Source organism: Myotis nattereri (genome assembly GCF_964212035.1).
Source record: "Myotis nattereri genome assembly, chromosome: 3".
In the NCBI taxonomy this organism is placed as follows: Eukaryota; Metazoa; Chordata; class Mammalia; order Chiroptera; family Vespertilionidae; genus Myotis; species Myotis nattereri.
The window spans coordinates 112,832,885-112,845,509 of NC_138077.1; the positions used below are offsets into that span (position 1 = coordinate 112,832,885).

General features: G+C 42.6%; 1 pseudogene across 1 annotated transcript; it reads left to right on the top strand.

The window, feature by feature from the left end:
- Positions 1-11,530: 11,530 nt before the first annotated feature.
- On the top strand, positions 11,531-12,202 carry LOC308515456 (ubiquitin-conjugating enzyme E2 R1-like; annotated as a pseudogene). Its single transcript has one exon. The product of its transcript is annotated as a ubiquitin-conjugating enzyme E2 R1-like (transcript).
- Positions 12,203-12,625: the final 423 nt, after the last annotated feature.

Genomic DNA, 12,625 nt, shown 5'->3' on the forward strand with positions numbered 1-12,625 from the left:
TCAAAATAAAAAGCATCTGCACAGCAAAAGATACCATCAATAAAATGAAAAAAGAACCCACTATATGGGAGAGCATATTTGGTAATGTTACATCTGAGAAAGGGTTAATATCCAAAATATATAAGAAACTCATACAACTTAACAGAAAGAAGACAAACAATCCACTTTTTAAAAATGGGCAAAGGACCTAAATAGACACTTCTCCAATGTGGGCATACAGATGGCCAAGAGACATATGAAAAAATGCTCAAATGATCATCAGAGAGATGCAAATTAAAATGACAATGAGGTAACACCTCACACCTATCAGAATGGCTACCATCAACAAATCAACAAATGACAAGTGCTGGCAAGGATGTGGAGAAAAGAAAACTGCTGGTGGGAATGCAGACTGGTGCAGCCATTATGGAAAACAGTATGGTGTTTCCTCAAAAAAATTAAAAATGGAACTTCCATTTGACTCAGTGATCCCACTTCTAGGAATATATCCTAAGAAACCTGAGACACCAATCAGAAATAATGCAAGTACCCCTACATTCATAGCAGTGCAATTTACAATAGCTAAGATCTGGAAACAGCCCAAGTGCCCATCAATAGATGAGTGGATAAAAAAGCTGTGGTACATTCACACCATGGAATACTATGCAGCAGTGAGGAAGAAGGATCTCTTACCTTTTGAGACAGCATGGAGGGACCTGGAGAATTTCATGCTAAGTGAAATAAGTCAGTCAGAGAAAGACAAGTGTCACATGATCTCACTCATATGTGGAATCTAATTAACAAAATAAATTGATGAATGGAGTGGAGAGACATGGACGCATGGAACAGAGTGTGGAATCTTGGAGGGAAGGTGGGGGAAAATCAACCAAAGACCTTGTATGCATATATGCATAACCCATGGACACAGACAATAGAGTGGTGAAGGCCTGGGGTGGAGGGTGGGGGGAAAAGGGGGACATATGTAATACTTTCAGCAATAAAGATTTAATAATAATAATCCTATCTAATAAAAGAGAAACATGGTAATTAGCCATACCTCCGCTACCCTTCCAATTGGCTAATCAGGGTGATATGCAAATTAACTGCCAGCCAAGATGGCAGCCGGCAGCCAGGCAGCTTGAAATGAACATGAGGCTTGCTTGCTTCAGTGGCGGAGGACTCCAACATTCCCCACCTGCCGCTGCTGGCCTCTGAGCTTGCAGTTTGAAACATTGTTACAAATATAGAAGCTAAACAAAACCCCAGAAACCTGCTTTCAGCCAACCAGGATCTCAGAGCTGGAGTTGAAACAGTGTTTCTATTATAGAACCCAAACAAACCAGATACCTGCTTTCAGCAGCCAAGGCCTCAGAGCTGGAGCCAAGCCTCAGAGCTAAAGCTGGCCCAGAATAAAAAAAAAAAAAAAGAAAAAAAGGAGTAGTTGGGAGCTTCAGTCACCCGCCAGCCTGAAAACAGCCCTCAGTCCCTCACCCAGACTGGCCAGGCACCCCAGTGGGTACCCCCACCCTGAAGCAACAAGGACCCGGATCTGTGACCCTTCCCAGTGGGGTGGCAGCTCGCACAGGGGCTGATCGGCCAGGGTTGGGCAGGGCAGGATGCCTGGCTTCTGCCCAGCCCCAGTCACTCTGGGGAGGTGAGCAGCACAGAGAGTCTCTGGACAGGGGAGGCAGGCCAGCGGAGGGCAGCCTGTACTCCCCACATGGCGGTGGTGACAGCTGTGAGTGCGCAGAGCAGAGCCTGCAGGCTGAGCTGAAGTAGTGCCTGCAGGCCATCAGCGCTCAGGAGTGGCTGCGCAAGATCTGCCTCCTGGCCCAGAAGGTGCACGATTGCAGGGACAGCCACCATGGCGGGCCAGGACATGCTTTTCCGAATTAATGAGAGAAAACATTGATTCTCCTGCTGCCCACGAAGGTGGAAAGTGAAGTGGGGAGACATGTGGTGAGTGAGCGAGGTTCCCTGTCTGGGGGTTCCAAATCTGCTGTTGGTTTCTTTCACCACTGACTAGAGATATACAAGGTGTCCCCCCAAAATGTATACACACTTTGAATACCTACTAATTCCAATGGTTTTAAGCATAAGAAAGAAACAACAATGGAGCTGCTATCTGTTAAAAGTGTGGGCACAAACAGGTAGTTGGACATTCCCTGAGGGGTCTCAGATTGGAGAGGGTGAAGGCCAGACTGAGGGGCCGCTTCACCCCCCTACCCCAGTGCACGAATTTCGTGCACTGGGCTACTAGTTTGGTGATAAGAAATACCAGTTTAGTAGATTTTCAGACAGTGTAGGAAAAAAAAAAAGTCTGTATTATTGTTTTACTTCTTGGTCATTTTTTTTTAACCCCCTTTACTTTTTATTAGCCTTCTAGAAATTTCTGAGCCAAAGCTTTGATTTTAAGAAACCAGTTAAAAATTGTACAAAGCTGGTTCTACAGGATATTAATAGATATTTTGTGATAAATTGTTATTTGGTAAATTTAACTCAGTGAAGCCTAGGTTGAAAAAGAAGTTAGCTCTGCTAAGGTTGTTCAGCTGCATAGAGCATTGACCCAAATACCAATGTTGTGGTCCCTGGTCAAGGCACATAAAAGAATCAACCAACGAATGCATAAATAAGTGGAACAACAAAATTGATGTTTCTCTCTCTCTCAAGTCAATACATTTTTTAAAACTAAAAAACAAGAAGTTAAACAGGTATCTACTGAGAACTGTTCAGTATCTTTAATATGTATGTTGTGAATCTCAAATATAGGGACATAACACATGATGATCTGCTAACTGTATTGATTACAGAAACATTTTCTGCAGGGAGCATCCTGCAAGGCATTTCTGTGAGAAACATATTTTTTCAGAAACACTGATTAGATTTTTTCCTTTCATTGGCCCAAAGAAACATTAAGGATTCTCTTACTCCTATCAACAGTGTTTTTATGGCAATGACTATATAAGTATATAACTGGACACTTTTGAAGAAGTTTAAATGTTTGGTAAATGTGTCAGTTCATAACTTGGAAATCTAAACCCTACAGGAGCAGAATTATCATAAACTCAAGCCTCCATTGAATACAGACAGCCTGGCATAGTGGTTTAACCCTTAGGCTCTCCAACCAAACTCCTGGATTGAATGCCAACTCCTCCAGTTTGGTCTGGTGTTATTTAATCTCTCTGTGCCACACTTCTCACCCTTCCCATATGTATAATGAAGATGATAATAATATTATATACTTCACAAAGTTTCTTGAGATTTTATGAGCTAAAAATTTATAAAATGGTAAATACTAACTAAACGTTTGAAAAGTAATATCTAACATAAATCATTTCAAACTCTCAGAAACAAAATGCTCCGAACCAGTATGATTGGTTGCCCTTTTTCATCTAAGAACTGTCCTATTTTCAATGTGGAAAAAAAGGAATTTAAGTTACAAATTAACAAAAAAAAAATATTGACAGAAAATTATACACTATTCAGATGTAGAATAAGAGGTTGTTTCATTTTGGATATTTACAGGAAAATATCATACATGAACTACATACAATTTAGCTGAAATCCACCAAGTCTCCAAGCCTGAGAACGTCAACATTTTGTGTAGATAAGTATGTATGGGTGTTTCTGTACATGCAAGGCAATAAAACTTTAATATTTTTAATTGATGAATGGAAAAGATATCTATTTATGGTGTCATAAAGAAATAGTAATATCAATGTTATGGCCCTCTGTTAGCAAATAGATTTTCAGCATATTACTGGATTTAAAGAAGTTTTGGAAGTATGAATGATTATACATCAAACAACCCTTGCTCTACTGCAGGACCCTTCTTCCTAGACCTCCCTCTGACCTGCCTCTCTGCCCCCTCTCTGCCCTGGTCTGCCTCTTCCTCCCACCAGCACACATGCCAGACTCTGCCTTAAAGTAATCCTTCCAGATGCCACAATCTCCTAAGCTAATTTAAATTTTCTTCACAATAATTTTCTGTCCTTAAAGACAAAATGAGTGACTGAAAACCATTTGAGTTCTCTACTAGGTTTGGGAAACTCTTTATATCCCACAATTCCCAGTGAGGCTGAAGCTCCAAATGTTTGGTAAATGTTTCAATTTATAATGTGGCCCATTATTGCTTGCTCTTTCCAAAGTGAGCATGTGGGTTGTTGTTAGTTTGCTCCCTTTTCCCCTGGCCCATCCTTGGCCCTGCCTGTACAGTTCTGAGCCCTGGGGGCTGGCTCCATGGACTACACCAGCCAGTATGTACAGCCAGCTGGCTCTTGGGCAAGTTTGGCCAAGGGAGGCACTGCAAAGGCAGACAAGAGGAATGAGAAAACAGGACATTTCTTTTCTGCTCCTCCCTGCTCCAGGCCATGTTTTCTAGCAGCAGCTGTATCCCTCCCTGACTTCAGCTTGAACTAGACTGAAGTGCCCATGCAATGCCCATGTCCCTTCAAGCCTAGGACAGCACTGGCTCCTGCTGTGCAAGTCTCCAGGCACCTCACCATCTCTGCTTGCTTCCTCACCTGCTCATGCCCTTATAAGTAGGATCTTCTTTGCAGTTTCTTGAACTATATGCATTGAATTCTAGTTTTTGCTAAGATCCAAACTGATTCAGAACCCTAGTAAAAAGCTAGTATTTTTATGTAATTATAATTATGAATGTGATTACTAAACAAAAATAGTATATTTACATATACCTCAAAGGTAAGAAAAAAACAGTTCTTGTTTCTACGCAGTTCTACCACCCTGGTGAATGAGGGGCCCTCCTGCAGGGAGCTATGTCTACTGCAGGTATCACAATTCTTCCATGAGCTGTAGGTAATATTCATGATTTATAAATGAGTTAAAGCACTTTATACATAGCACACACTTACAACCAGAGACAATTATTAATAGCAAAAATTAAAATATTTTAAAATGTATAATTTTCTCTCTCAAATATAGCTTATGTTGACATTTCTCATTTAGAATCCCACAAACTTAATTCATTTTAGTGAGTACCTTGGGTCCCTCAGCCTTGCTCCTTCTTCCACCTGGAATTCTCCAAAACTCTCCATGGTCGACCTTTTCTTGTCATTTAAATCTCACCTTAAAAGTGACCCACTCAGAAAGGCCTGTATGTAGCCACTCACCCTACCCTAGTATTCTAATTTAATCCTGTACATTTTATATTTTACTATTTGATATTTTTGCTGTTTATTTGAGGGCCTTTTTCTGCATTAGAACATAAGCTCCATAACAGCTGAGACCTTCTATATTTTATTCATTGATATATCCTCAGCATTTAGCCCATAAGCTCAAAAATATTGTTGAATAAATTAATAAATGAATTGACATTTTACAAGAGAAAAAAAATGGAATAAAACACTGTTCTTGCTCTCAAGGGGGAAAGAATTGGGTTAAAGAAACACACCTGGAAATTTATAGTGGAAGAAATTACTGTAATAGAAAAATATGGAGTCCCACTTCCAGCAGTCTATCTTATAACGGATCAATCACCCCACTGGACAAACTACAAATGTGTAATAAAATGAAATAAACACATCTCTTTGAAGACATTGAAAACTCTCAAGCAAGTCAGACTTTGCAGGACTAGGAGCTCAATGAGAAGGAATCTCACTGCAGTAAGCCCAACATTTCATACCACTTAGCTCCTTCACTTGTTGATTCATACACAGCATGTGTGGAAAGACCAGGACGCCAAGCAGAAAGCAACTGCTAAGAGCAAAAAGCTGAGTAGAACTTTCATTTCACAGAGATATGGAGATGAAAATTGAAGTTCAAGGCCAGCAAGTCACCAGAACTTGAAGTGCCAAGATTGAGGATAGGAGAGAAACAGAAAGGTGTACCAAAAATCTGAGCAGGATTTCCCCTTGAGGCAGTTATAAGAAGCACCTATAGCCCTAACCGGTTTGGCTCAGTGGATAGAGCATCGGCCTGTGGACTGAAAGGTCCCAGGTTCAATTCCGGTCAAGGGCATGTATCTTGGTTGCAGGCACATCCCCAGTAGGGGGTGTGCAGGAGGCAGCTGATCGATGTTTCTCTGTCATCGATGTTTCTAACTCTCTATCCCTCTCCTTTCCTCTCTGTAAAAAAATCAATAAAATATATTTAAAATAAAAAAAGAAGCACCTATAGAGAGGCATATAGTGGTTTCTAAGACTATAAGAAGTTGGGCAGCACTACCAGCAGTGTCAAAATACTGAAAGATTTTTTAAAGTTCTCTCTGGAGCAAGAAAGTATCAACTATAATCTCTGCAATTCAATAAAATGTTACCAGACATTCAAGAGAGAAAAAGACAATAGAAACAAACCCTCCAGAGATCCAAGAAGTTATTTAAATACTTGAAGACCCCTCTGATTTATAGATTAATAAAAATAGATAGTAAGAATGAGAATTTTACCAAAGATTTAGAATGTATAAAAGTAATCAAATGGAAATTCTAGAACGGATATCACAAATTGAGAACTCAGTAAATAGAATTTTGCACTACTTTACATCCTTTTTCTCTGTATTTCACTCTGGATAATTTCCACTGTCTTATCTTTCCAGCTGTGTCTAATCTTCTATTAGGTCTATTTATTGAATTCTCAACATATGGAATTAGAGTCTCAAAGAGGAGGAGGGCAAGAAAGGGGCTGAGTAATATTTGAAGAAATAATTACCGTGAATTTTACAAAGACATCAAGCCACAGATTCAAGAAGTCCTTCAAGCCCCAAAATAAATACAAAGAAAAACATGTCAGCCTACATCCGTGGTCAGCAAACTGCGGCTCGTGAGCCACATGCGGCTATTTGGCCCCTTGAGTGTAGCTCTTCCTAATCATTAGGAGTACCCTAATTAAGTTAATAACAATGTACCTACCTATATAGTTTAAATTTAAGAAATTTGGCTCTCAAAAGAAATTTAAATCACTGTACTGTTGATATTTGGCTCTGTTGACTAATGAGTTTGCCGACCACTGGCCTACATCATAGAACTCTGTTAAAAACCATATGCAAAGAGAAAAAACTTGGATAAATATACAATATGTTGTAGTTGCCTAATGGAGAGAAGAATTTTGCTTCATAGGATCAGGTAAAGATTCACAAGGGAGGCAAAAATTCATTTATTAATTCATTCAACAAGAAGAATTCATTTAGCACTTAATATATATCCATCAATAAGTTGAATCTTTAAAAAAAAAAAGATGAAAGTGACACAGTCTCTGTTCACTAAGAGAGTATGATGTGCAAGACAGACAGAAATGTAGACAGCATCTCCATAAAGCCTTCCAAGAGGAATTATCTTCTTAAACCTTAAAGGAGAGTCATGCATGGGACAGGGAGAGGAGAGAGGCTAAAGGAAGTTGTAGGACATTAACATTTTGTCTTACTGAAGGGTCTAGTGGTGCAAACAATCCAAGCAAACACACAGTGGGTGAAAGTGGGTATCTCATTGAGCAATAGTGAGCTGTCTCAGTGGGTTCAGTGTGGGGAGATGGGAGGGAATTGGAAAAAATGAGGCTGAAGAGTTAAGTTGGAAACAGATTCAATAAACAATGGGGGACCCACCACAAGGTTTTTCACAGAAAAAGAGCATGCCATTCTTCAGGAAGAGCACCCTGAGGCAACATGAAGTATATTTTTGAGAGGGAACCAATGTCAGCTCATGAGACCAATTAAACAATTATTATTGCCATGACTCAGGCAAGCAACAAAGGGTGTGAATTAAACTAAGACAGTAAAAATATAAATGGAAACCTGAGAGAGTATTCTCTAGACCAGGGGTGGGCAACCCCTGGCACGCGTGCCAAACATGGCACGCCAGTAACTTTTGCTGGCACACGAAACCCTCTCTTATAATCTTCCATTTACAATTTTTTTCTTAATATCGACTTTTTTATTTTTCAGATAAATTCAGTGTAGGTGCATCTTAGATAAATAAATAATTTTACATAGCATGTTATCTTAAAGACCATAGACATGGATTGACGAGAGAGGGGAAGAGCAATTTCTATGCCTCTGCCTTAACTCTCCCTGCCTTCCTAGATCCGACCAGTGTTTTGGTTTCATCCACATATGCTTGTGAATCTTTGTTCTCAGTGATGAATTTTGTTAAGTCTTGTAATAGGAGTAGCCTGACAGATGAAAGTAGTAGCTCGTGCATATCTCTGAAGGTCATGAAATATAAACCTGATGTAAAATCTCTGTCATAAGTGATGCAGCAGCAAAAGTCCCACTGATAATATCAAACGAAGTCATGAAGTTTTCTGTCAGACTATCAGTGTACATGTATACACTAAAAAATAAATGTATTTTTCATCATCATATACTGTGTTTTTGTCACTCGAATGAATTTTATTATTTCTTCAAGGTTCTTCACATACGTACACCTTAAGAGATATCAAGTAGGTGTAACATGTTCTCAAAAAATTAGGGTTGGCACACAGAAGAATTTTGAGTCAGAAATTTTGTTGGTTTTGGCACCACTCACAAAAAGGTTACCCACCCTTGCTCTAGACATTTCAAAGTCAAAATCAAAAGGATTTGGCCACCATTAATTGTAAGAGACAGATTGTAGAAGTCAAGGTTGACTCAGGTGTGTGGAGAATGTCGATGTTGTTAATGCAAATATTGCTTAGGAATAATACCATGAGGTCTCTTTTAGCTTGTTGAGTTAGAAATATCAATAGAACTTTTCTAAAATATTTACCAGGGAGCTAGAAAGTCCAGTCTGGAGATCAGAAGCAAGATGAGGAGCTGACACCAAGCTGTGAGGGCCCAGAGGGGAGCCTAGCATAAACGGAACTGAGTAAAGACCAATGAATGGCTCCAAAGTTCACATCTCAGTAAACATAGATGACCCTAACAAAATACTCTTGTGTTTCTCATTCTCAATTATGTAAAAACATATTAATTGAAAAAAAAATTTTAGGATGTTCATTTCATGGAAAAATGTTTAAGAAACAGATCTATTACCCTTCACATTTTATGTTTTCCTCAGCCTTATACTAAGCTATCTCCTATTTTTTTTTCCCTTGGACAACAGAAACACTAATTCTATGAGCTCTAGTAAAAAGTGCTTTCCAAGTCGCTGGCTGAAAGCTTCTATATGAATAATGCCAGTTTATGGTGAAAGTGGGGGGAGTTTTAATGCTATGTGTGTGCTGTGTTTGTAAAATAATGCATATGAAATTAAGAAAAACACCACTTAAAATTGACGTGACCTTTCCATAATATTAACCAACTAGGGGCCCAGTGCATGAATTCGTGCACCTTGAAAGGAACTGTGGGTCATGAGGCTGCGGTGGGCATAGGGTTCTTCTAATTTCAACTATGATTTATGGATAAGAATGCAACTTTGTCAGTGTCTTGGCTCATCCTCTATGCTCCCACCTGGCCCCTCCCACCGCAGCCCCCAGGTCCCCTGTCTGCTGGCAGCCCCGCTCCCACCGCCACCCATGCACTGATGGCACTGGCCCCGCTTGCACCCACTGACAGCACAGAGCGATTGGGGCCAGTGCCAGCAGCCGCTGTGAGCTGCAGCTGCTGCCCCGATTACCCCTCAGGAGCAGGGGGAGGTGGAGAAGCCCTCAGGAGTGATTGGGACCGGCTCCGGACACCAGCAGCAGGTGCGAGTGGTGGCTCTGGCACTGGCAGCTGGTGCAGGTGGGGCCAGAGCCGGCAGCAGGTGCAATCACTGGGTGGGACTGTGGCATGCAGGAGCAAAGAATTTTCAGTAACCACCAGAGGCTTGCCCTGATGACAGCAATCAGCACCCCACCTTGGTCTGGTGCTCCTGCTCACCTACTCCACCATCCCACTGTGGTAGATGCCTACCATGTTCCGCACTCTGCCACCTGCTGCCAATGCCCGCCATGTTCCACATGTGCCCCTGGTGGTCAGCACACATGATAGCAACCGGTGTTCAGTTGTTCAGCTGTTCTGCCGTTTGGTCTATTGCATATTTGGGTTTTATATAGACAGATGCTTTTTATCTAAATATATATACATATACTGTCACTGGGGAAATTTTTCGCTATCAGTCAGTTGGTTCTTCTAATTTCCACTATGATTTATGGATAAGAATGCAACTTTGTCAGTGTGATTAAAAGCATCTCTGAAGCCCCCACATTATCACAGAACACTAAAGTTGAGGTCAAGTATAAAAGACTTCCTTCTGCTACAGAAATTCTCTCACAGAGTTACACCAGATGTGATTTGAACTTTTGTGTTTTTCATCTACTTGTGGTTTACTTCTTGAAACTTTTTGTTGGTCTGCTTCAAGTCCCTTGAGGACTAGCAAAAGGCAAACTCAGTTAATATTTGCACATTTTATCTTTAGATATGACTCTGCCAAATTATTTTCCCACACCCCTAAAAACTGTAGTATCTACTCCATAGTGGGTCTAATTAGAGAATAAAGTAATTAACAATTACTCAGTTCTTCCTATGTATTCAACACAGCTTCATGTGACAAGAAGCAAGGATGCAATGAAAGATATGAGCTTTGAAGCAAATGAAAGACAGAAGTTATTAAAGAAACTAACTAAAAATAGCAAGACATTATAATCAAGAGCTTGTACAGAATCAACTATTAAATGCTATAGGATCTTTCATAAAGGAGTTATGTTTGTACACTATATGAATCTGAAAGACTCCATGGAGGAGGGATAATTTAACCCTGAAAATACTAGTGTGTCTCTGGCACCTTCTTTGATCTGGGTGTAACATTTGTGTTAAATTTTACCAACCAACAAATGAAGGGTATAGTTATCACCAACCTAATATTTAGAACCTACTGAATCCATTAAAAATTCAAACCCTCTTCCTCACACATAGGAGTGGTCAAACTACAACTTTTCTTACTCCCAAGCCCAGGTTTGTGCTGCCTATCCCCATCTTACACACACACACACACACACACACACACACACACACACACACACACACATGTCTGAGAATGCTTGAAGAGGAAAGTAAGAAGAAGGATGTGAAGTTCCTCATAGGTTTATAGCCCTATGTGAGCAGGTATGTTGCAGCCTGATTCCAGGCCAATCCCAGGCAAAATGTCAGCTGGTCCACAGAGCCCCTCATTCCACATTAAATACTTATTAAACACCTACAAAGTACTCTACATAGAGTCATAGAATGTGTGTACCAATGAAGGGACTGCCAAGAAGTATACAGTCTATCAGGGTAGCAAGTAGAAAATTCAAGGCTGACAGGCAGTACTGTGTGCTAGAATTATATAGAGACAAAGCTATAAGATGATGCAGATATTACAGACACAGGAATTTTTATAAAACTTCCATGTTTACTAAGATCTGCAGCGGGGGGGGCGGGGGGGGGAGCGCCAGGCAGGCATGGGCACCAGAGTGAGTGGAGAGCTGGAGGGTCCTGGGCTGGGGGGGTGGGGGGTGCGGGGCGTGGAGGAGGCAGTGGCAGTCCCATGGCGCCCCCCTAGCCCCTGCAGGGCCTCTGCCCCCCCCCCCCCGCGGCGGCCCCGCCCCCCAGCTCCCCGCTCCCCCTCCCTCCCATGCCCCCACCCCCGGCTCCGCTACCGCCATGGCCCGGCAGGAGGAGCCCGTGGAGGGCTTTCGGGTGACCCTGATCGACAAGGGCAACCTGTACAACTGGGAGGTGGCCATTTCGCCCCCCAACACCTACTACGAGGGCGGCCACTTAGGGCACTCCTCAAGTTTCCCGTGGCCTAACTACCCTTACTCCCTACCAGCCTTTTGGTTCCTGACCAAGATGTGGCACCCCAACATCTATGAGACAGGGGACGTGTGCCGGGGACGTGTGTGTCTCCATTCTCCCCCCCCCCCCGCCCCAGTCAATGACCCCCAGAGCGGCGAGCTGCCCTCTGAGAGGTGGAACCCCACCCAAAATGTCAGGACCTTCCTCCCGAGTGTCCTCTCCCTCCTCGAGGAACCCAACACCTTCTCCCGGGCTAACGGGACTCCCCTGTGATGCACGGGAAGTGGGAAGAGAGCAAAGGCAAGGACCGGGAGTACACAGACGCCATCCGCCATCTGCCATCTGCAAGCAGGTCTTGGGGACCATGGCAGAAGCGGGGCGGGATGGGTAAAGGGGGTTGTGGACTGCGTGAGACCAAGGCCTGCGCCTGATGAGGGCTCGGCGCTCTTCTGCGATGACTGTGACGAGGATGCCGAGGCCGAAGCTGACAGCTGCTTTGGGGACGATGAGCATGACTCTGGCAACGAAGAGTCCTGACACCATTTCCCGTGCCGAATAAACTTATAGATTTTACCTCACCAGGCCCAGACTCTGTGGGCTCTCGGGCACCCCCTGACGTCCAGACTACCTCAGGGAGGTGGCTCTGCTCTTGCCTTGTCCCCTAGGTCTCGCTTTCCTTTCCGCATGTTTGTTCTGGGTTTTCCTCTGCTTCAAAGAAGAGGGGCCCCATTGGTGCTGGGCACCTGGTGGGCCTCAGGGCAAAGGTGGCCTGAGGGCCGGGACTTCAGCACTGTCTACTGCCCCACTGGCTGGAGCCAGAGACTTGGGGCTCCCAGCTCATGAGTGGACAGATTAACTTGTCCTCGCCTTTTCTCTCTGCTTTGGTTTGTTTGGAATCTAGGTGACAAGTACTGGCTTTTACCTACACCACAATCTTGGTTCCTTCAACTTGGGCAAAAG